The 26,458-nt window shown below is 35.1% G+C and overlaps 1 long non-coding RNA gene across 1 annotated transcript; it reads left to right on the top strand.

The window, feature by feature from the left end:
• Positions 1-1,646: 1,646 nt before the first annotated feature.
• LOC134809610 (uncharacterized) lies at positions 1,647-25,303 on the top strand. The gene is made up of 3 exons (XR_010155829.1): positions 1,647-2,029; positions 11,634-11,764; positions 23,692-25,303. It is a non-coding gene; the product is annotated as an uncharacterized LOC134809610 (long non-coding RNA).
• The last annotated feature ends 1,155 nt before the right edge of the window (positions 25,304-26,458 follow it).

Genomic DNA, 26,458 nt, shown 5'->3' with positions numbered 1-26,458 from the left:
TTGGCCTTTTAAAAAAAAGTCTTAGACTTTTAAGGAAAGGCTAGGTTTAATCCAGTCACATTTACTGTTACTGATGTACTTGGACATATTTCTGCTATATTATCTTGTGTTTTTTTATTATTGTTCCCCATCTTTGTTTTTTTTTCACCTTCTTTTAGATCTTTTTTTTAATTATTATTTTCATTTTTTTCTCTACAGTTTTAGACATTGCACTAATTAGGGTCCTTATTTGCAAACAGCAGAAACAAACTCTAATAATCTGAGCAGAAAAGGCATTAATGAAAGAAACACTGATAAGCTCCCAAAATTGTTGAGAAGGATAGAGTGCTAAGATAGAAAAAGAGGCAGGACAAAATCTAAACCATGTCTCAGATGCATTCCCTTTAGCACACCATCACCACCATTTAGTTGAGCATTGATGCTACAGTTTATATCTTTATAGTCAACAGGTTTCAATTCTGAATGCTGCTACTTACATCACTGTCATTGCTGTCCTGGGAATCAGATCTTGTTCCTGCCATTTCTGCTTCTTTGTGGAGACTGTTACAGATTCAAAGACCTAAATGGGATGTGTTTGGCATGCCTAAGCCCAGTTCCTTTGCACCAGCTGCTGAGGGGCATAAGGCAGCAATCAGATCATTTTAGCTCCTATGGTAGAAGGAGAGCTCCACTTCCACAAAACACATATAGCTAAGAATCCCTCAGACATAGAAAAAGAGTTAAGTTACTGGATAGCCAACAGCAATAATAAAGAAGGTAAAGCAAAAAGAAACAAAAAGGGAGAAAAGAAAAGAAGAAAGAAAAATGAATAAAAGAAACAGAAAAAAGAAATACAGTAATCAGGTGTTCTATTAATATTTTCATTGGTTTTCCACAAAACGTACAACTATAACCAATTTTATTATTAAATATTAAAATATAAGCAACATTATACTTTAAAAAATATAGTCAAAGTTAATCCATATCTGTATATTACTACTCAAGATAAAAAGCATTTTTTTATTTCCCTTCCCTCTTTTTCCCATCTTTTCTCTTGCCCACTGGGTTACTGTGTTTTTATTTTCTGAAGCTGTATTTGAAATTGCTGTAAGATATCTTATCATAATTATTTATTATTGTTCTCCTATGCTTTATACTTATTGAGATGTAATAGAGTAGGTTGGTTAAGGGCACAGGCTATAGAGCTAAGCTGCCTTGGTTCATGTCTATTCTTCACCATCTACTAGCTGCGTGACTTTGAATAAGTTGCTTGACCTCTGCCCTTCAGTTTTCACATTTGATAAATGAGAATAATAATACCTGCCTCTTAGGGTGGTAGAAAGATTAAATGAATCAAATCATTTAAAGTGATTACACAATTGGATATGGTAAATTCTAAATAAATATTTACTGTTATTTGTTTTATTTTATGTAATGATTTCCTTGACTAGCCTTCTTTTCTCACAGCCTACTTCTTGGGTTCATTTACTTGCTATCTTGGTTGATTATTTTCTTTTCAGTCTAGCTTAGGTTCCATCCCCATCCCCATGCCCATCCCTTCCAGTAATACCCAGTCTTGTGAAATATCTGAGTCTGTATGGCTGAAAAGTCTTTATTTCGTACTTACTCTTTTTTTTTTTCTTTCTTTCTTTTGACAGAGTCTTTGTCACCGAGGCTGGATGCAGTGGCAGGATCTCAGCTGCAACCTCCACCTCCCAGACTCAAGGGAGCTTCCCAGCCTCCCAAATAGCTGGGACTACAGGTGTGCACCACCACACCTGGCTAATTTTTTGAATTTTTTTGGTAGAGACTGGGTTTTGCTATGTTGCCTAGGCTGGTCTTGAACTAATAGGCTCAAGCAGTCCGACTGCCTCAGCCTCCCAAAGTTTTGGGATTACAGGCGTGAGCCATCAGGCCGAGCATTCATACTTACTTTTGAATAATGAGTTTCGGAAACTATATTTAGCTACAAAGTTAATTCTCCCTCAACACTTTACAAAATATTGCACCAATACCTTCAATTGTTCGTTGTTGATTATAAGGAAATCTGGTAAGTTGTTTCTCCTTTCTATGTAATGTTTTTCTTCTTTTCCCTTGATTTTCTGAGATTTCACTTTAATGTGTGGATATTTTTAACTTGCTTAGTACTGAGTGTTAAGCTTAGGAGCTCCCATCATTTTGAATGGGTAACCGTTCAAAACTGTAGTGTGAGATTTGGCTTCCATTGGTCTCAGGTGTCCCAAACGGTGAAAGTGGTCAAAAGTGCTCAGTGGTCAAAGATGTGATTATATTCATAAATGCTTAATTTTCACTACCCCTAATTTTTTAAAATGACACTCTTGAGAACAAGTTGAGGCAACATTATTAACTAATCTGAGATGGCGTTTATAAATGAAAACACATCACTCTTTTTATAGATAATTCATTATAATGGGTTTCATTAAAATGTGTGTTCTGACTCCATCAAAAACCTGTTAAATCTAATAAGTAAATTCAGCAAGATTGCAGCATACAAAATCAACATACAAAAAATCAGTAATGTCTGTATACAATAATGGCAAACTATCTGAAAAAGAAATGAAGAAAACAATCTCATTTATAATAGCTACAAAAAATAAAATATTTAGGAATAAATTTAATGAAGGAGGTGAAAAATCTCCACTGAAGACTATGAAACATTGATGAAAGAAACTGAAGAAACAAATATATGGAAAGTCATCTTGTGTTCATGGATCAGAAGAATGAATATTGTAAAATGTTCATACTACACAAAGTTATCTACAGATTCAATGCAATCCCTATCAAAATACCAATGACATTTTTCACAAAAATAGAAAAAAAATCCTAAACTTCTTATGGAACCACAAAAGATCCTAAATAGCAACAGCAATCTTTAGCAAAAATAACAAAGCTGGAGGTATCACAATACCATAGCACTACCTGATATCAAAATGTATTACAAAACTGTAATAACCAAAACTGCATGACACTGGCATAAAAATAGACACATAGACCAATGGAATAGAATAAAGAGCCCAGAAATTTTATTGCCAACTGATTTTTATCAAAGGTGCCAAGAACATATAATGGGGAAATGACAGTTTTTTCAATAAATTATTGGGAAAACTGAATATCCACATGCATAAGAATGAAATCAGACACTTATCTCTCATCATATACAACAAACAACTCAATTGGATTAAAGACTTAAATGTAATACCTGAAACTATGAAACCTACTGGAAGGAAATCTAAGAGAAAAGCTACATGACATTGGTTTGGGCAATGATTTTCTGGATGTGACCACAAAAGAACAGGCGACAAAAGCAAAAATAGAAAAATGGAACAACTAAACTGAAAAGCTTTCACACAGCAAAGGAAACAACCAGCAGAGTGAAGAGACAATCCACAGAACAGGATTTGCACACCATACATACGATAAGAGGTTAATATCCAAAATATATAAGAAACTTAAAACAGTTCAACAGCAAGAAAATTAATGACCTGACTAAAAAATGGGCAAAATATCTGAATAGACACTTCTCAAAAGAAGGCATGTGAATCGCCAACAAGTGTGTGAAAAAATGCCCGACATCACTAATCATCAGAGAAATGCAAGTCAAAACCACAGTGAGATATTACCTCACTTCTGTTAGAATGGCTATTGTCAAAAGTCAAGAGATAACAAATGTTGGAACAGATTTGGGGAAAAGGGAACCCTACACACTGTTTTTGAGAATGTAAGTTAGTACAGCCATTATGAAAAATAGTCTGGAGTTTCCTCAAAAAATTAAAAATAAAACTTCCATATGATCCAGCAATTTTAGAACTGGGTGTATATCCAAAGGAAAGGAAATCAGTACGTCAAAGCGATATGTGATAATCAAAATATGGAATCAACCTAAGTATTCATCAACAGATGAATGGATCAAGAAAATTTCACCTATATACACAGTGAAATACTATTCAGCCATAAAAAATAAAATCAGCATGGACGAACCTAGAGAGCATTATGTTAAGTGAACTAAGACTGGCACAGAAAGACAAATACTACATGATCTTACTCATATGTGGAGCTGAACAAAGCTAATATCATAGAAGCAGGGAGTAGAATGGTCTTTTCCAGAGGCTGGGGTAGTCAGGGGAAAAGGAGGATGGGGAGATGTTGGTTAAAGGATATATAATTATAGTTAGATAGGAATAAGCTCACGAGATCTATTGCATAGCATGGTGACTACAGTTAATTACAATACATTGAATTCTTGAAAAATGCAAAAATTGGAGGTTAAGTGTTCTCACCACGAAAACGATAACTGTGAGACAATGTATTTGTTAATTAGCTAGATTTAACTATTTCACAATGTGTATGTACTTCAAAACATCGTGTTGTAAACTATATATGTACAATTCTATGTCACTTGAACGTTTTTTAAGTGTATATTTTGATTCTTGTCAATCACTTATATCTTGCAGTCAATAAGAAAGTAGATATAAAAACTTAAGAAAGAAAAATTAAATAAATCAATGTCACTATTTTGTTCTATAAACAGAAATTTAATATATGATTAAAGTGTCATCACAAATCCATGCAGGAAATATGAACTATTTTTACTAGATCATTATGTGAAGAAAAAACAAAACTGAATTTCTAGTTAACAATATAGAAAAAGTGTACAACTAGATTAAAGACTGATAAGAAACATAAAACTACAAAGAGAATGGAATATAATGTAGAAAAGTATCCGTGCAATCTAGAGTCGTAAAACACTTTAACAAAAACCCAAAAGGAGAAAGGTGAAAAATTAATTACCTTGATTATGTCAAATTAAGGCTTTTTGGTTCACCAAAGAACATCAAGGGCAAAGATAAAGATAAAACCAAGGAACAATAATAAGTATATAGAAATAAACTTAACAAATGATGTTAAGACCTCCATAGTAAAATTACAAAACTGTATTAAAAAATATGAAATACTTAAATAAATGGGGAGATATACCATGACTATATCTTTATATCTTAAAAATGTTAGTTTTTCTCAAATTGATGCACAGATTTAAGGCAAATCATGTAAAAATCTAAAAAAAAGAAACTTGATAGCCCATTCATAATATTTATATAGAAGATTAAAGGGAAAAATTGCCAGAAGAATTCTGAGAGCATATGCATGAAGGGGGGACTTATTATTTAGATAACAGGACTTTTGATAAAGCTATGGTGATTAAGATAGTGTGATACTATTGCAGAGATAGACAATTAGACTAACAGAATAACATAGAGCTCAGAGGTTGACCCACACATGTGTGGAACTCATACACGAGAGGTGTATTGTGTCTGAAAAGTGGGTAAGGAAGAACTTCAATAAATAAAGCTGGGAAAACAGTATACACATGAAAAAACTGAATTCCTACCTCTCATGATATACAAAAATCAATTTCATACTTTTAATCCTTGATGGAAAAATATAGATGATTTCTCCTAAACTTTAAGGTAGGGAAATATTTATAAAATAAAACGGAAAAAAATTGACCATAAAAGGAAGAATTAATAACTGCAACTTTTCCAAGTAAAAACTTTTGGTTATAAAAGCAAAGCTTGAAGAAAATGAAAAGACATTTCAAACTAGGAAAATGTATTTACAATATTCACTATTGTCAAAGAATTGGTATCAAAAAGGCATGAAGTATTCTTATGCCAATAAGAACTCAAAAAAATCCAACAAAATGTGGGCAAGATATTTCACCAAACATATGTGTGAGAAAACCTATGTGTTCAATAAAACACAAAGTAACAATCCCTGATGATGAGGGACATATATAGGAAGAATGCAATAGGATACATTTTTATACCCATTTAATTGGCAAAAATTATAAACTCTGACAATATCAAGTGTTGGAACGGTTGTAGATTCACAGTACCTATTATACACTACTTTTTGGAGGATAAATTGATGCAGTGATTTAGAAAACAATCTGGCATTACCACAGCACAACATTTACCTATCCCATGACTCAGTAATTCTACGCCTTAGGTAAATAAACAAAATAAATCTAGTACTTGTGCACATGTTTAACCAAAGACATGTAAAATATTCACAGTGGCACTGTTCACAATAGCAAAAACTGGAAAAACAGAAAAGCACATAAACAGGGTAAATGTGGTAGATTCACATATTCACACACAATGGAATAATATATAGTGGTCAAAATGAATGAAATACAGTGACAAAAAATTACGAATTAATCTTAGCAGTATGGTAATACAAGAATTAAATGAAAAGTTAATTCTCAAAGAATTACATGATGTTTATTAGCCTTTTATCAAGATAAAAATAATTTAAAATTACTCTATATATTTACAGTAAATATATAAACAGCAAAAATATATAAAATAGTAAATATATATATGAGTAAATACACACAAACATAAAGTTTATGTATATAAACTTTAGAAGCAACAGTACTATCTAAACAGGAAAGCTAAAGAATGATGAAAAGAGTCAGGATAATTGCTGCCTGATTTAGGATAGTAGGTTGGTGAAGAGTACTGTAAAATTAGATGTAGATTATCTAGGTCACCAATTCTGTTTGGGGGTTGAGGTTTTCCAGGTGGTTATTACATAACCAAAATTAATACATGAGTGGAAGAAAGCAAGCAAGACATGCATAAACTGGACCCCTTCCCTACACCTTGTACAAAAATTAACTCAAGATGGATTACAGACTTAAATGTAAAACCCAAACCATAAAAACCCTAGAAGAAAACCTAGGCAATACCATTCAGGACATAGGCATGGGCAAAGACTTCATGATGAAAACGCCAAAAGCAATTGCAACAAAAGCCAAAATTGACAAATGGGATCTAATTAAACTAAAGAGCTTCTGCACAGCAAAAGAAACTATCATCAGAGTGAATAGGCAACCTACAGAATGGAAGAAAATTTTTGCAATCTACCTATCTGACAAAGGTCTAATATCCAGAATTTACAAGGAACTTAAACAAATTTACAAGAAAAAAAAACCCTGTCAAAAAGTGGGCAAAGGATATGAACAGACACTTCTCAAAAGAAGACATTTACGTGGCCAACAAACACATTGAAAAAAAAAGCCCACCATCACTGATCATTAGAGAAATACAAATCAAAACCACAGTGAGATACCATCTCATGCCAGTCAGAATGGCGATTATTAAAAAGTTAAGAAACAATAGATGCTGGCAAGGCTGTGGAGAAATATGAACATTTTTACACTGTTGGTGGGAATGTAAATTCGTTCAACCATTGTGGAAGACAGTATGGTGATTCCTCAAGGATCTAGAACCAGAAATACCATTTGACCCAGCAATTCCATTACTGGCTATATACCCAAAGGATTACAAATCATTCTACTATAAAGACACTTGCATACATATGTTTATTGCAGCACTATTTACAATAGCAATGTCATTGAACCAACCAAAATGCCCGTCAGTGATAGACTGGATAAAGAAAATGTGGCACATATACACCATGGAATACTATGCAGCCATAAAAAATGAGATCATGTACTAACAAGGATGAAGCTGGAAGCCATCATCCTCAGCAAACTAACACAGGAACAGAAAACTAAACACCACATGTTCTCACTCATAAGTAGGAAATGAGTGATGAGAACACATGGACACAGGAAGGGGAACAACATATACCAGGGCCTATTGGTGTTGGGGGGCGAGGGGAGGGTACTCAGAGGACGGGTCAATAGGTGCAGCAAACCACCATGGCATACATATTCCTAGGTAACAAACTGCACGTTGTGCACGTGTATCCTGGAACTTAAAGTAAAAAAAAAAAAAAAAAAAAGAAAGAAATCTCATGAACACAAAGGAAACAACAGACACTGGGATCTACTTGAGAGGGGAGGGTGGGAGCAGCTAGAGGAGCAGAAGAGACAACTATTGGGTACTGGGATTAATACCTGGGTGATGAAATAATCTGTACAACAAACCCCCATGAAACGTGTTTACCTATGTAACAAACCTTCACACGTACCCCTGAACCTAAAATGAAAGTTATAAATAAATAAATAAATAATCATAAGTAACCCAATATCGTTTATTTGCAGTCTAAGGAAAAACATTAAAGTTAAACCAACAAGAAACAAGTATCTCTAGATTTTACAAAAACAGCGATTATATGTAATTTGTTACCTAACTCAGCCTAAATTTACTTTCTTTTTACAACAATTAGGCAATGCAAATTTTTTGAAAACATCAGATCTCAATTGTTTATCACGCTCTACAAAATATCTCCTCCTAATTTATCCTAATTTTTTGGATCAGAAAATCATGCCCATTGTAACTACATTTAACAAAACTAAGCACTGAGTTTCAACATTTATGCCAGTACAGAGTTTTCTAGAGGTGAACACTGTCCTGGTCGTGACACAACCATTGCCCTACGAGGCATACCTGAGCTACATGTAATTCCCTGATTTCCTGGCTGGATTGTATTCTAAACTCTTTTATTGACACACTATGCTCCCTTCCCCCACACTTGCCTAAGTCGTTTGTATCCTGTCATTTTCAACTTGGGTGTCACCTGGGAAACCTTCCTTGTTCTCCCTACCACCTACTACTGCCTGGGCTAAATTTATCTCTGTGTGCTCCAATGTCTCTATTTATTGCAGAATCTAGAAGATTAAATGTTTGCCAGTGTTTATTTTTTTTTTCCATTCGACATGAGCTCCTGGAGGGCAAAAATCTATGCTTCATTTACTTTTGTATCTCCTTAATCTGACTCATATCAGATACCTATGTTTTCTTCACTTATAAGTGCATTTCTTTCTATGCAACTTTAAGTAAAAGAAAACACCCTATTTCTTATAATTTTGTGTTACTACATTTTACAACTTAAAAATATTTACAGTTGTGTTTATTGGGAGAATATTAAGTTCTGCAAATCATTTATGTTTCAACAGCTGTCAACCCCACCTTAATCAGAGACACGCGTGTCATAGCTATGGCTACTATTTTATCTGACAGCAAGGCTACCCATTTCACTAGAAAGGAGCTCATTTTCCAATCAGACATAATGAACACTTAAGGAAAGGCTATACTTGAAAGAAAACATTGCTTCATAGACTTATGTCAACCCATTGACCATATGTAAATATTTACATATACACTTTCTGCCTCTCTTGTCAATGAGTAGGTTTTCGCTTTATATTTCTGGAACCATGCTTTAGAATTGCTTTAAGATACTAATTAACACAAAATGCACCCCATTGTCAATTTATCTTATGATCTTAATCAGCTAAAAACAACCAAAATTCCCAGAGAGAGTAACCGTGCCATAAGAAGTGACTGGTGTTGGGATTCATCTCTTCTGTATTAGCACATGATGGCAATATAAGAATCCTAGAAAATCAAGACCACTCTTTTTAAAGAAATCCTTGAGCTTATTTTTCTTTATTCACTGAAGAAACAGTTTATTTGCTGCTAATTATTTCTGCCTTGGAGAAAAAAAATGTAGCTAGTGGAAAGGAAATGGGATTGAAATTGCAAAAGAGTTCAAATCCTGGCTTCAGACTGTCACTTGAGTTAGTTATTTAATCTTTATGAACCTCACTTTCCCTGTCTGTAAAATGAAGATAATAACTACACTGAAGGTCAATGTTAGGGCTACAGAAAATGCACTTGGCACACTGAGGTAGAGAACGTGCTCAATGATAAGTTGCCATTATTACTAGATGTGAGAGGAAGAGAAGACCAGTTACCTAAATCTGCATTTTTTATCTTTCCCTTTGTTCTTCGGACATGCTTTGCTTCTAGAGGTGTACATACATCCTATTTTGCAATGAGTATTTATGAGATTAATGAAGCTATTTGTAAACCATCACCTTCAGATAGAGAAAATAGCCTTTGTGTGACATGGGTACTTTCTGATTTCCTCTGAGTAACAGTGGGGTTTATAACTGTACTGATTGTATGCAGTCTGCTTAGTTTGTATAAACAGTTACATATTTCCTTAACACCCTGAATGTATAGATTGCCAAGTGAAAGAAAACCTGTTCATTTTATTCACAATTGGGTGCATCAAAACACTGGAAATAAGAAACAATTCTAGATGTAATCTATATTTTTTGCACTGCTTTAGAGATACATCCTTTTTTTCCTGAGGCTAAAAGTGAAACTTCTGGTCTACACTCACTGTGCATATGATAAAGACAGTGCTGGGAAACTGGCTTGCTGCTGGCCCTCGCCTCTACTCTGGCCCTGGAGATGTGTTTATTTCTTTATGCAGATCTGTAAACCTTTCCCAAGGTCAGAATTTCCAACCAAAGATAATCCCTTAAGTTTTGTTTAGCTCCCATCTAATCACTTCAAATATGTAGGTGTTTCTTTCTTTCTTTAAAAAAAAAAAAAAACAAAACTTCCTGATTCTGAATGAGGATTTAGTTAAATGCCTGTTTAAGAATTGATGAGTAATTTAAAGGGTTTAGGAGAACATTCTGTGCTATTATATGCAAATACATGCCATGCATGGCTCCCTATGTCATTAACCTGGCAGTCATTTCATGCATGACTCCCCATCTTATTAAGCTAGCAGTATGGAATATTTGATTTACTAAACTGGCATGAACTACTTAGTGTGCTAATATAGGAATATAACTTTTAAATTTCTTTGGAATTACTATCTTTGAAACAGATTCTTGAAGATGATAACATTATTTTGACAGCTGTGCTCAGTTTCTAAGAGTCTATTTTAGGAAGCGTCTTATAACGGGTAGAAATGTACCTGTGTGATTTGAATGAACCATACAATAATTGAAAATGAAAACCATCATAGAAATAAGAGTCCTTAGAATTCAGTTGCAAGTAATTCGACAACACAGGTAAATAAATTTTGTAGAAGCGTTTGCTTCTAGACAAGATGTGTGACAGTATGTTGTTGCCTGAGAGTCTGCCACTGGGCTCCCAGTTATCATGATGTTCTGAAAACTCTTTTTATAGCCAAGGCCCCCCTGGCTTTCCCCAGCTTTCGTTGCCATAGCAGCATTCATTGGCCATGGGATTTACAGAAAAAAAAAGAGAGAGAGAGGGAGGAAAAGAGGGCTGCATGTTTGTAAAGTTGGTGCAGTGCCAAATGTAGCAGGAATTATAAATTCAGGATGCTGGATTCTTCCTTTAGTGTCCATTTCAGCTAGTGCCTACTGTCACCCACATAATCACAAACCACTCTGTCATCATTCAGACCAGCTGCGTGAAATGAGACAAAGGGAAATTTAGCAGCAAGGGAGGAAATGGTAATTTAAAAGGCTTTTAAATGATGTTTTCTATGTTCCTCAATCAACAATATTTTAAAGCCTTTAATTTTTTTTTTCAACAATAGGATTTCCTTGTTGTGCTGGCTTGACTGATGACATATTAGCACAAAGTTGGCCAAAAAAATGTCAGAGACTAGAAAGGAGGTCCAACAGATAAATCTAAAAGCAGTTAAAAAGGAAATATTTATAGTAGTTTTCATTTCTGCTAAATTTTTGCATTTAAATTACACAGATAAATTTGCCTTCACTCTTTTTGACTACTGTATAATTTTGAATTAGAAGGATCAATGTTTATCAGATATGCCCTTTAATAAGTACTTCCAGATTTGTGATATTATGTTCATCGTTTCTTCAGTCGTGACACGTACTTCAGAATTCACAAGGCAACAGGAAAAAAAAATGTTCATGAGGGAAGAAAACCAAGTGAATAACCCAGGAAAGTTGGTGAACTGTGACATGTGTTGGACTCATGTGAACCATGAATATGTAAGTGGGGCCCAGCTAGGCCAGGAGGAGAGGGAGGGAAGAGGATGTCAGGTGGGGAATTTGTCTAAGAGAAAGGGAATATAAAATGTGTTTGCTTGCAGCAATTCCAGGATGTTGGCTAGGATTTACACTAGGATACACAAATGGATGAAGAAATCTGTTAAAACTGGAGTAGTTTATTGGGAGATGGGTGGAAATAGAGAAAGTCGACTGTAAGAGAACCATTAATGTTTAGCAGAGCCTTTTGTTAGATTAAAAAAAATTATGATCTCTTTATCTGAAATTATAAATAGCACCTGTATATATAGACAGAAAATTAGATGAATGCAATAGAGTAGAGATCCCAGACATGACTCAACATTATCTGGGAAATTGGTAAACCACAGAAGTGGCTTTACACATCAATGGGGAAAGAAAAAAAATTTAATGTTTGGTTTGAGGACATTTTGGTTATTTATATGGAAAAAAATTAAAAGAAGATTTATATGCCACATCATAGAAAAAAACAATTAAAATTTGAATAAAAAACTTAAAATGTTTACAAAAAATATAGATGACTTTTTATGAATTTAAGGAAGGTAAGCATTTTTTAAACTAGCTATGAAAATACAAATTTTGAGGGATAAATAATATGTTGTTTTGACAATGGACAATATAAACACAGTGAAAGAACAAGATAAAGTCTAGGAAAACATATTTCAATGCAATAGCTGAGAGGATTGTTTTTCAGAATGAATGAAGCACTCCTATAAATTAATTTTTAAAAAATTAACTCAGATAAAAATAGTATGAACAGATCACTTACAGAAAAAGAACCCTGAACCCGACAAACATATCAAGATGCTCCAACTCATTAGTAGGGAAATGCAAAGGAAAACAAAAATGGTAAGGATTTGACAAATATCAGATTGGCAAAAATTTAAAATCTAACAATGCCAAGTGTTGCTGTACATTTGGGAAAACAATGCTGATGGGTGTTTGAAATGTTATCAGGAACTGGGAAACAATTTGGCAGGATATAGTAAAGTTTAAAATATGTCTCCTATAGGACTGAGTAATTCTATATCTATACACAGGTACCTACAAAAATATTGTAGCATTAATTAAATGGGAAACAAATATATCATAACATATTCACATTATGGAATACTGAATGCCTATTAAAATAGATAAAATAGAAACATGTTTTACCTTGAATAATTGAGAGAAAAACTTTCAGTGGGAAAAGTAAGTTTTAGTATCCACTATAAAATATGATACCATTTATAGTAACATAAATGTTATTGTGTTGATATGAAAGAGGTTATTTATGTATGCATAACTATATTATTAAAGCATGAAAACCTGGATGGGAAGAATATATTCCCAACAAAGGAAACATAGCCAAAGAATAAAGGAGGGAAAAAAAGAACACATAAACTGAATCTGTAATGATTTATTTCATTAACAAAAACACCTATTTTGGAAAGTGAGACAACCAAATATTGAGTGCTGGCTGATAGAACACTTAACCACCACTGAAGTGGTATTGCCAAAAATAACAATAGTAATAATTAGACTCTGAGTCTAAACCTTGAGTCACAACTCAAGAACACATTTAAACACATTTATTTCTTTATTTGTTTGTTTGTTTGCTTTTTGAGAGGGAGTTTTTCTCTTGTCGCCCAGGCTGGAGTGCAGTGGCACGATTTTGGCTCACTGCAACCTCCACCTCCTGGGTTCAAGCGATTCTCTTGCCTCAGCCTCCCAAGTAGCTGAGATTACAGGCACCCCCCACCACACTCAGCTAATTTTTTGTATTTTTAGTAGAGACGGGGTTTCACCATGTTGGCCAGGCTAGTCTCGAACTCCTGACCTCAGGTGATACACCCACTTCGGCCTCCCAAATGCTGGGATTACAGGTGTGAGCCACCACTCCTGGCCTTTTAAACACATTTATAGGAAGTACAGGGAACAGAGCAACATTTTAAACATCACGATGAGGGTGAAATCAGTGAAATTGAAACTGTGGAAAACTCAATAAGCAAATGACCTAGTTTCTTCAACAACAACAACAACAACATTGTAAGCCCCCTGACCACACCCCCCCACCAAAGAAAGAAAAAATAATCCAGGGGAATGTTTAAAATTCCTATTAAGCAATGTCAATGTGAGGGCCTTGTTTAAATCCTGATTCAAACAAAACTGTAAAAAGTTACATTTATGGGACAATTGAAAATGTAAATACCTACTGCTTGTTTCATATCTTAGGTGTAAAATCAGTAATACAGTATATTTAGGACTATATAATAAATCATTAAAGAAAACTATAGATAGGCAAGCAGTCCCAGTTCTTTACTACGAATTAAGAGCAGTACACAATCAGTTCTGAAAACATCCCTAGAGTGGTCAGAAAAAGCTCATTCATTTACTTATTTAACAAATGTATAAAGAAGCTATCAGATGTCACATATGATACTCTTTTATGCATTAGAGATAAGTGAGTGAACTAAATAGAAGATCTCTTCCTTTATGGAGCTTAAACTCTATGAGGGAAAAGAAGTAAATAAACATGTAAATAAATGATACGCCATCTGGTAATAAGTAGTAGATCAAAAAATAAAGCAGGTCCGGGCACAAGGAAGGGGAGGCTTTTCATTGCATATTCTGTCAGGTGAGACCTCACTAATAAGACTGCTAAATAGAAAGATCTGAAGGATGTATAGACAAGCCAATAGCTGCAGGGGGATTGGGGGGTGGGGGGAACATTCCAGGCAGCGGAGACAGCCAGTATAAGAGTCCTCAGGTGAGACCATATGTGGGGTAATCAAGAAAAACTAGAGGAGGTCAGGTGTGACTGGAGAGTAGTGAGTGATGTGAAGACTTAGAGGGCACATGGAGACAGGTCATGCAGAGCCTTGCAGACTTGCTTTAAAGCTTTGCATTTTACTGTGGATGAGGTGGGGGGTCTAGTGGAGATTTTCAGTATTGATGTAAACATTCTGACTTAAATTTATAAGGTTTGCTCTTTGTTGTTTTGAGATTAGACCTTAAGGCCAGAGCAGAAGCTGGAAAAGCAGTTAGCAATCAATTACAACAATCCAGTTGTTCATTTCACTTCAATCTCAACAAAATCTCACAACACGACATCTGATTTTCACCTCAAATCTCCAATTCTTGCTGACTTCTCTATTATTTGCCCTAACCCCAAACCTCTTTTTCATACTCCCATAAAATCCTTCAGATTGGGACTCTACTTTCCAAATATATTCAGAATGAAACACATTTTTTATTGTGATAAAATACACATAACACAAAAGTTAACATTTCAAACAATTTAAGTATATGTTTCTGTGACATTAAATATATTCATAATGTTGAAACCATCACCACCATCTATCCAAAACTTTTTCATCTTCCCCAATTGAAATTCTGTACCAATCAAATGCTTAACTCTCCAGTATCTCTCCCTCACTAGTCCCTGGTAACTACCATTCTACTTACTGTGTCTACGCATTTGACAACTCTAGAAACCTCATGTTAGTAAAATCATACAATATTTTCCTTTTTGTGACTGGCTTACTTTAGTAAGCATAATGTCTTCAAGGTTAATCTATGTTCTAGCATGTGTCAGAATTTCCTTCTAAGTCTAAATAATATTTAATTGTATGCATATACCACATTTTGTTTTCCAATTCATTCTTCAATGGATGGTTAAGTTGTTCTCACCTTACCTTTTTTCTTTTTTATTTTTGTTTTAAATTTTTTCTTCCAACTTTTATTTTAGGTGCAGGGGATAGAAGTGCAGGTTTGTCATATGGGTAAATTGCATGTCACTGGGATTTCGTGTACAATTTTTTCATCACCTGGGTAGTGAGCATAGTACCTGACAGGTAGTTTTTTGATCCTTACCCTTCTGCTACCCTACAACCTCAAGTAAACTCCTGTGTCTATTGTTCTCCTCTTTGTTTCCATGTGTTCTCAAAGTTTAGTTCCCAGTTGTAAGTGAGAACACATGCTGTATGTGGTTTTCTGCTCCTGTGTTAATTCTCTTAGGATAATGGCCTCCAGATGCATCCATGTTGGAACAAAGGGCATGATTTCATTCTTTTTTATGGTTTTGTGGCATTCTATGGTGTATATGTATCACACTTTTTTAAACTTTCATTTTAGGTTCAGGAGTACATGTGCAGGTTTGTTACAGAGGTAAACTTGTGTCATGGGGATTTATTGTACAGATTATTTCATCACCCAGGTACTAAGCCTACTACCCAATAGCTAGTTTTTTCTGATACTTTCCTTCCTTTCACCTTCCACCTCAAGTAGGACCCAGTGTCTACTGTTCCCCTCTTTGTGTCCATGTGTCCTTATCATTTAGCTCCCACTTGTAAGTGAGAACATGCAATATTTGGTTTTCTGTTACTGTATTAGTTTCCTAAAAATAATGGCCTGCACCTCCATCCATGTTCCTGCAAAGGACATGATCTTATTCTTTTTTATGGCTGGATAGTATTCATGGTGTATATATATTAACATTTATTTTTTATCCAATCTGCCATTGATGGGCATTTAGATTGATTCCATGTTTTGCTATTGTTAATAGTGCTGGTAGAACAATTTCTATTCCTTTGAGTATACACCCAGTAATGAGATTGCTAGGTTGAATGGTAGTTCTGTTTTTAGCTCTTTGAGGAATCACCACACTGCTTTCTACAATGGCTGAACTAATTGCCACTTCTGCAACAGTGTATAAGTGTGCTCTTTTCTCGACAACCTCTGCATCTGTTATTTTTTGACTTCTTAGTAATAGCCTTTCTGATTGTTGTGAGATGGTATTTCATTGTGTTTTTGATTTGCATTTCTCTGATGATCAGTGACATTGAGCTTTCTTTCATATTGTTGGCTGCATGTATTTCTTCTTTTGAAAAGTGTCTGTCTATGTCTTTTGTCCACTTTTTAATGGGGTTGTTTTTTTTTTCTTGTAAATTTGTGGATATTAGACCTTTGTCATATACATAGTTTGCAAATATTTTCTCCCATTCTGTACTGTTTACTCTGCTGATAGTTTATTTTGCTGTGCAGAAGCTCTTAAGTTTAATTAGAGCTTTGTCAATTTTTGCTTTTATTGCGATTGCTTTTGGCATCTTTGTCCTATAGTCTTTACCAGTTCCTGTGTCCAGAATGGTATTGCTTATGTTGTCTCCAAGGGTTTTTATAGTTTTGGGTTTTACATTTAAGTCTCTAATCCAACTTGAGTGGATTTTTGTATATGATGTGAGGAAGTGGTCCAGTTTTAGTCTTCTGCATATGGCTGGCCAGTTATCCCAGCACCATTTATTGAATAGGAAGTCCCTTTCCCATTGCTTATTTGTGTTGACTTTGTCAGAGATCAGATGATTGTAGGTGTATAGCTTTTATTCTGGGTTCTTTAAACTATCCCATTTGTCTGTATGTCTGCTTTTGTACCCTGATGTTTTGTTTACTGCAGCCCTGTAGGACAGTTTGAAGTTGGGTAATGTAGTGCCTTCAGCTTTGTTCTTTTTGCTTAGGATTGTTTTGGCTATTTGTGCCCTTTTTTGGTTGCATATAAATTTCAGGATAGTTGTGTTTTTTTCAAGTTTTGTGAAGAATGTCATTGGTAGTTTGATAGGAATAGCACTGAATCTGTAAATTGTTTTGGGTAGTATGGCCATTTTTAGTAATATTGATTCTTCTTAACCATAAGCATGAAATGTTTTTCCATTTCTTTGTGTCATCTTTGATTTCTTTGAGCACAGTGTTTTGTAACTCCCATTAAAGAGATCGTTCACCTTCCTGGCTGGCTATATTCCTAGGCAGAAATCAAGGAGTTCTTTGACACCAAAGAAAAAAAAATCTAGAACATACTAGAATCTCTGGGACACAGCTAAGCCTTGTTAAGAGGGAAATTTATAGCACTAAACACCCACATTAAAAAGTTAGAAAGATTTCAAATTAACAACTTAACATTACAACTAAAAGAACTAGAGAAGCAATAGCAAATCAACTCCAAATCTAGCACAATAAAATAAATAACAAAAATCAGAGCTGAACTGAAGGAGATCAATACACAAAAAGCATTTCCAAAGATTAATGAATCCAGGAGTTTGCTTAAAAAACAATTAATGATAGATAGGCTGCTGGCTACACTAATAAAGAAAAGAAAGAATACTTCATTGAACACAATTAGAAATTATGAAGGGGATGTTATCACAGACCCCACAGAAATACAAAGAATGATTGGAGACTACTCTGATGCACATAAACTAGAAACCCTAGAAGAGATGGATGAATTCCTGGACCATACACCCTCCCAAGACTGAGACAGGAAGAAACTGATTCCATAAACAGACCAATAATTAGCTCCAAAATGGGATCAGTAATAAGTAGCCTACCAATCACAAAGCCCAACCAGATGGATTCACAGCCAAATTCTACCAGATTTACAAAGAAAAGCTACCATCGTTCCCACTAAAACTATTCCAAAAAATTGAGGACAGACTCCTCCCCAACTCATTCTATGAGGCTAGCATCGTACCGATACCAAAACCTGCCAGAGACACAATAAAAAAAGAAAACCTCATACCAATTTCCTTGATGAACATTTATGCAAAAATTCTCAACAAAATACTTACAAACCAAATCCAGCAGCCCATCAAGAAGCTAATCCATCACCATCAAGTAGGGTTTATGCCTGGGATGGAAGGTTGGTTCATACAGAAATCAATAAATAATTTCAGTTTTTTAAAAATTTTTTTGAGAATTGCTTTAGGGTCGAGTGTGTGGGCAATCTTAACGTATATGCCATGTGCAGATGAGAATGTATATTCTGTTGTTGAGTGGAGTGTTCTGTAGATGTCTGTTAAATCCATTTGGTCAAGTGTGAAGCTTAGATTCTGAATATTTTTGTTAGTTTTCTGCCTCAATGATCTTTCTAACACTGTAAGTGGGATGTTGAAGTCTCCCACTGTTATTGTATGGTTATCTAAATCTCTTCATAGGTCTCTAAGAACTTGTTTTAAATCTGGGTGCTCCAGTGTTGGGTGCTTATATCTTTAGGATAGTTAAGTCTTCTTGTTGAATTGAATCCTTTATCATCATGCAATGCCCTTCTTTCTCCTTCTTCATCATTGTTGATTTAAAGTCTGTTTTGTCCGAAAGACTAGCAACCTCTTCTCTTTTTTGTTTTCCATTTTCTTGACAGATCTTTCTCCATTACTTTACTTTTAGCCTATGGGTGTCATTGCATGTGAGAATAGTGTCTTGAAGACAGCATATGGCTGAGTCTTGGTTTTTTGTTTGTCTGTTTGTTTTTTAGATGGAGTCTCGCTCTGTCGCCCAGGCTGGAGTGCAGTGGCGTGATCTCTGCTCACTGCAAGCTCCACCTCCCGGGTTCACACCAATCTCCTGCCTCAGCTTCCCGAGTAGCTGGGACTACAGGTGCCTGCCACCACGCCCAGCTAACTTTTTGTATTTTTAGTAGAGATGGGGTTTCACCGTGTTAGCCAGGATGGTCTCGACCTCCTGACCTCGTGATCTACCCACCTCGGCCTCCCAAAGTGCTGGGATTACAGGCATGAGCCACCACGCCCAACAGAGTCTTGCTTTTTTATGCAACCTGCCACTCTGTGTCTTTTACGTGGGCCTTTTAACTCATTTACATTCAAGTTAGAGATTTGTGAGGCAGGACACGAAAGCAAGATCAAGCAGGGCTAATGACTTCTTACATATTCTCCCAATGTGCATTATCAAGTATATTACAATGTACAATATTTCACTATAAATTATCACAATGGCAATAAGCCTAAGAAAAACATATTCTGGGAGCTGTGTGCAGTTTGAATTTAAGCAGAAACATTTTGGAGGAGGTGGGTACAGCACTTAAGGGAAAGGTAACCTGCATCTCACCAGGATAGTGATTGAAAATGGAAAAAGGAACCAAACTCTGTTCCCTTTCCCCACCTCCTCCTTTTATTCCCCTCTTCCATATTTCTGTGTCCCAGTCACATGTCTATCTTTCAAGTTCCTGAAAGGTCATGATGCTTCCCACCTGAGACATTCCCCCTCTCCATGACATCCCTTTTTCCTTTATTTTTTTCTGCTCATTTACTCTGAACTTCCTCCTGGGATTCCCCAGGTTAAGTTGGGCATCATCAATTATAGTTTTATATAGTATGGAGCAACTTTATTCCTTCTCAGTTGCACTAATCACAATTATAAGTGATTGCCTGATGATATGTCTTTTTTTCTTCCTAATATACTGTGATCTTTAAGCAAAGGGATCAGGTAAGTCTTATTCACCCCTCAAGTCCCAAGCTTATTATATACAAAAGAATAAGATGTCTTTTTCGTGTTCTCCAATACATACATGATATTGGAGATAATTCCATTTAAGATTTTAAGTAGTTATCAAATGTTTAAAACATTTTGAAAGTCAAATGCTTTGCACTGTGCTCATATAGAAAGTTGACCATAGTTCTACATGAAACCTGAACAATCGTTAGGTTGACTAATACAAGAGTTTGGAGTACGTAATATTTTACAAAAAAGGTAAAAAGTCTCTACATAATGCACCCATGTTTTACTGCTTATCAATCTTAAGCAGTAGGAAAGCTATAAATTTAGAAATGTGTTTTTAAAGGAAAACAAGTTCAATGTATTGATGTTGCTTCATTTTTAAGTTTACAAACTTATGAAAAAAATTAAATTCCTTTTAGTAACATCATTTAATTAATTTAGCTTCATTCTGTTTTATAATGAAGATTGATGTATTTCTAAATTATACTGCATCATGTTTGATTTATCCAATCTCAGTATTGAAAATGTTTTAAAAAAATTCTAATTATTTTCATCAAAACAAATTCCTGTCTTTACTATTCTGCATGTTAGAGTTCATTGAAAACACTCATTAATCTAGCAGTTTAAGATTTTAATTTCCAGATGGAATGATTAGCATTTCTAAGTTTCTTATATTCAAACCACAAATATAAACCCTTTTCAGGGGTCACTGGAGGCAAATAATTTAGACCTAATATTTTGCTAAGTTAAACATGGTGCTGGTTTATGTAATTAATTTAATAATATTTGCTCTGACACCGTATTATTAGTTTCAAGATTTTACTTTTAACACAAGCTAATTTATTTGAATAAATAGTATGTGTATAACACATCTTGAAGAATTCCCTTGTTTCATTTAAGTTTTTGCATATTTGAATCCTGTCATTCATTTTTTGTTTCTCGTAAATTGATTATTTAAAAACACTAGATACTATTGAGAGAACTGAAGTGGTGTTCATTGGTGTGATATTAAATTCAGATAATCATGTTACTTTAATTACTTATTCCCTTCTTTAGAGAAAGTAGTTTAGGAAACATAAAATCAGTATACTCTCCTTAACAAAAGAAATATTTAACATACTAAAAACAGTTGAAGAAGAGCAATAAGGGTGACTATAATACAGGAATATTCCCATTATATTCAGGGAATGCATTCATGAAAATATGAACAGCTATTGAATCAATCTTTGATGGGTCCTTATAACAAAGTCCTTATAGAGATGCTTTTCCATTAGCATAATGCAGTCATGACTTGCTTTGGTTAATCCTTACTGGATGCTGTGACATATACAGTATTCTTCATGTCAAAGAAATTCATCAATTTTAGTTAAAAATGCAAAACATGTCATTGAAAATGTATACGATGTAAGTGTGTGGTTTAGAAGTAATAACCAAATAATAAATGAATACTCATGTATGTATCACTCAGCTGAAGAAAAAGTTAAAGCCTCTTATGAGCCTATTTCCATAACATCTCCCTCCCTCCCACACACATAGAACGAGCAGTTTGAACTTTGTATAATCACATTAATTTGCTTTTCTTTATAGTGTAGCCATAGATACTGTAAATGCATTCCTAAAGTAGATATTACTTAGCTTTTCCTTTTTTGAACATTTATATTGGATCATACTATATTTCTTTTCTGTGACTTTATTTCCTCACAAATATTTATTGATATATGCAGTTTTGAGTACTGTACTCTGTTGTATTAATCTGCCATCACTCATTTATTTATTTAAGCTTCTAATCGTTTTTTGCTATTATGAACAATGTGTTTAAGAACATTTTGAACATCTGATGTTCACGTGCAATTTCTCTAGACTATATATGTGGGAGAAGAATTACTGAGTCAGATTATGAGTCAGTGGAACTTTACTAAGTGATGAGAAATTACTTTCTAAAATAGTATCAGTTTACATTCCCATCACTTCCTCATTTCTGCAAATTCTTGCTAACATATAGTATTGTCAGACTTTTACTTTTAAAAATGAAACTAGTGATTGTGAAATTGTGGTCTTAGTTTGCATTTTCTTTATTATTAAGAAGGTTAAACATTTTTTAATAGGTTTATGTACTCTGTGTTTCTTGTTCTAAAAATTTCTACTCTTGACTGGTATAGGCAGCCTCTAACATGGACCCCAGTGATCTTTGCCTCCTTGTGTAATCTCTTCCCTTTGAGTGAGCACTTAGACCTAGTGATTTGCATATGAGAAATAGAACAAGGCAGAAAATGATGAGATGTCATTTCTGAGATTAGGTTACCAGGAGACTGTGGCTTCAGTTTCCTCTCTCTCACCCTTTCATGGACTCACATTGCGAGAATCCAGGACTCAGGTTGTGAGCTACCATATGGAGAGGCCCACAAGATAAGAAACTGAGGGAGGGCTCTGGCCAATAGCTGCAAGGAATTGAGGCTCTCAGTTCAATGGGCTGGCAAGAACTAAATTCTGTCAACCACCGTATGAGATAGCATGACAGTGGATCCTCCCCTAGCAGAGCCTGCGAAGGAGACTACAGTATCTCCTGACACCTTGATGGCAGCTTTGTGAGAGACCCTGGGTCAGAGGTACCCACCTGACTTTCTGATCCATGGAATCTGTGAGATAATGAGTATTTACTGTTTTATAGTTGCTGAGTTTGGGAGTAATATTGTCATACCTCAAATACCTAATAAATAAAATGACTTTTGAGGCTGTTGTTTTCTTAGGGCTTCACAGTGGTTCTTTATATATTATATTCTGGATGCAATAATCATCAGTCATATGTGTTGCACTAATATGTTCCAAAATTATAATTGTAACACTTTTTCTGTTGTGTCTTTTGAAGGAAAACTTCTGATAAAAGATAAAAGATTATCTATTAAATATTTATTTATATATTACATAAAATATATATAATAGATGTATAATATATTAAGATATATGTTAATCTATATTAGATATTAAGATATGTATATTAATATATAGGATATCTATGTTATAGATATCTTAATATATGTTATATATCTAATATAGTAAATTTAACATATATGTTAAATTTGTATATATATGCTAAATTTATTACATATGTTAAATATATCTATATATAGATATCTTTGCCTGTCAAAATTCATTTTCTTTTCCATGAAAATGAACCACTTGCATTACTATGAGCAAGAAACAAGTGACACCCATCTAAAGATAACCAAACATGCACAAATCATGGAATTACACAATTCCCAGAGGACTGGTTACGTAATGCCCAGCATCCCAATGAAAGGACATTTAGTCGTTTCTTTTGTGACATTTAAAAATGTATCCACAATTCTTCCTGGCAGTCACTCTACTCCCCTTATGATCAAAAATAATATCTCTCTTTCTCGAGGTTATTCTTACTCACAAAAAGGCTTGTTTCATTCAGGTTTGTGATAATGGTTCACATAAGTGAAGCAAGAATAATAACTAAACATACAAGGCCTCCTTGAGTTGCTTTGCAAAAATACAGGCATATGGTATCAAGCAACCACTAAAGCTACAGAATTAACATTTGTTTGAAATTTTCCATAAGAAATTTCAGATAGGACTTTTAAAAGCCTCTATTTTTGGTATTGCAGGTATTACAGGGCTAGTAAATCAAACCCCCAAAAACTTTCTCCACCGAACTTCACCTGTAACCTCTACCATTTAAAGGAATTTCCATTTCTGTGAGGTTCCCAAGATTTGCTAAATCTACCAGCCTGGTAAGAGCTCACCTTCTTTACTATGTATAAGACTGGGAATGCATTAGTCAGGCATCATGTCAGTTTTCATAGGAGGTCTTTTTAAGCCATACATCTATGTATTAAGTCAACTTTGTTCTTTAATAGTGGTTCATCATAACTGATTGAATGAGAATTTATCTCAAATATGCCACCAAAAGTAAGGTCGTGGTTACATAAGAAATTTGTGCAATTATATTCTGGATTAAAAGGAGGAAAGATTCTACTTCAATCTGTGAACAAAAGTGAGCTTGAAAGAGCAAATCCCTCAAGATGGATTCCAAGTAGCTAACTGGGCCTAAATTTAAAATAGAGCCAAGCAGCCACTTCCTGACTACAGGACACACACACACACTCTGACTTCCCGCTAAACCCGCACCTCTTTAAATCTGGGAGTTTTCAGAGCTCTGCTGTATCAACCAGTTACAGCTGAGATGAATTGCCCAATCAGAACTCAGCTATATTGACCAATCACAACTAAGTAAACTTGAATCCTTTGTCTGCATAAATGAACCTGATTGGGAACCCGAATGAGAGCTTTTGCTATAAAATCCAAACCCTGGCCAGGAACAGTGACTTCTGCCTGTAATCCCACCACTTTGGGATGTTGAGGCAGGAAGATGGGTTGAGGCGAGGAGTTTGAGGCCAGCCGGGGCAACATAGTGAGACCCCCCAAACAATTTTTTGTAAATTGCTCTACAAAAAGCAATTAAAAAAAAAACCCAAGCCCTCTGTTTGTTCTCTGGAATACACTTTCATTTTATACTGAAGGCTGTATCTTCCCACTTTGAGAACTGTTCACTGTCACAAAGTCTCTTTCCCTCAAATTCTGATGTAGAGAACTTCTGTTTACAAAATCTATACAAATGACTCTATTGCCATGAAGCACAAAGGGTATCTAGTAAAAGTTTCTGAATTCTGGGTTTCACTGAGAAGCAGATGTAAGTTTAAAATGTTTCATTTTTATTTATAAAGCAATCTATTAATTTAAGCCTTAAACGTCACTCAAGAAAAGACAGGATTTCCTTATATAGCCATAAAAAATAGAGCATTAAAATGGCACCAACAATATCTCAAATAACTAGAAAAAAAATGGCACCAACAATATTTTAAACAAATAACTAGAAAAAAATTTTTCTAGTCAGTTCGATGAGTGCTATTTCAGGGCTCCCTAGCCCCAGGCCACCCTGTGACCAGCTAAGAACCAGGCCACACAGCAGAAAGATGAGCAGCAGGCAAGCAAGCATTACCACCTGAGCTCTGCCTCCTGTTAGATCAGCGGCAACATTAGATTCTCGTAGGAGCACAAACACTATTGTGAACTGCACTTGCGAGGGATCTAGGTTGGGCTGCTTGCTTATGAGAATCTAACTAATGCCTGATGAACTGAAGTGAAACAGTTTCATCCCTAAACCATCCCTCCACCTTTCCCCTAGCCCATCGAAAAACTGTCTTCCACAAAACTGGTCCCTGGTGCCAAAAAGTTTGGGGACCGCTGTGCTATTTAATTAATTCTTGTTTGCTAAATTTGGTTCAGTGGTCTGATTTCATGAAGTCTTTTACCTGTATACTAAAAAGAGTTCTGGAAATCCTGACTCAGTCAATGGTGTGGTCTGAAAGTTATCTAAGCAATGCCAGCTCAAGAGTTTGCGCCCAAGAGTCTATTCTTTGAAGTATCACTTGGAGTACGATAGTCCTCCCTTAGCCTCGAGGGCCATTCCAAGACACCTAGTTGATGCCTAGAACCATGAAAAATATCAAACCTTATATACACTATGTTTTTTTCCTAATTTAGTGGAGAACTGTCACTTTTTCACTGAAAGGAAGCAATTTACTGCTTTCCTTTTCTGTATCCAAATTGCCAGCATCACTACTGTTGCACTTTGGATTCATTACTAAGTAAAATAGGGGTTATTTGAACAGAAGCACTGATATACCACAACAGTTAAACTGATAAACGAAGATTGCTACTAAGTGACTAACTGGTTGGTAGTATCTACAGCATAGATACATTGAGCATGAGCAAACGGGTGATTCATGTCCAGGCCTGGATAGAGCTGGATGGTATATAATTTCATCACCTTACTCAGAATGGTGCACAATTTAAAACTTATGAATTGTTTATTTCTGGGATTTTCCATTTAATATTTTTGGATTGTGATGGACCATAGGTAACCAAAACCATGGAAAGTGAAACTGCAGATGGGGGCTTACTGTATCTTGTACAGTCCATTCTATGAGGCTCTCAGACTGCCCTTTGTGAAGACAAAAACTCTGGTCTGTAATTTATAGGAGAGCCTTTAGGCACACATTAGAATACATAAAAAATCATCTACAACATGTTATCTGTTATCTGTAGATAATAAGCATTTAATGCTTGTCTTTCACTCAAGGCCCAAGGGCTTTTCAGTCAGCTTGTGATAAATGCTGCTTGGCCTGGCTCTCTCCCTTCAGTGCAGTGAGCTCCCCTCTAGCCTCCACCTTTAGGTAGGTCCAGAAAGTGACCACCTAGGAGCCAAGGCATGGAATTGGGAACCCCAGGAGTCTTCTTGGTTCTCTAGCTTACTGTGGCCAAGTTCTTACCCAAGCTGCAAGACAGTCTTGTTTACCTTTCCCTCTCCTA

This window comes from Pan troglodytes, chromosome 2 (genome assembly GCF_028858775.2).
Source record: "Pan troglodytes isolate AG18354 chromosome 2, NHGRI_mPanTro3-v2.0_pri, whole genome shotgun sequence".
Taxonomy (NCBI): domain Eukaryota; kingdom Metazoa; phylum Chordata; class Mammalia; order Primates; family Hominidae; genus Pan; species Pan troglodytes.
This window is presented reverse-complemented; position numbering and strand designations above follow the sequence as displayed.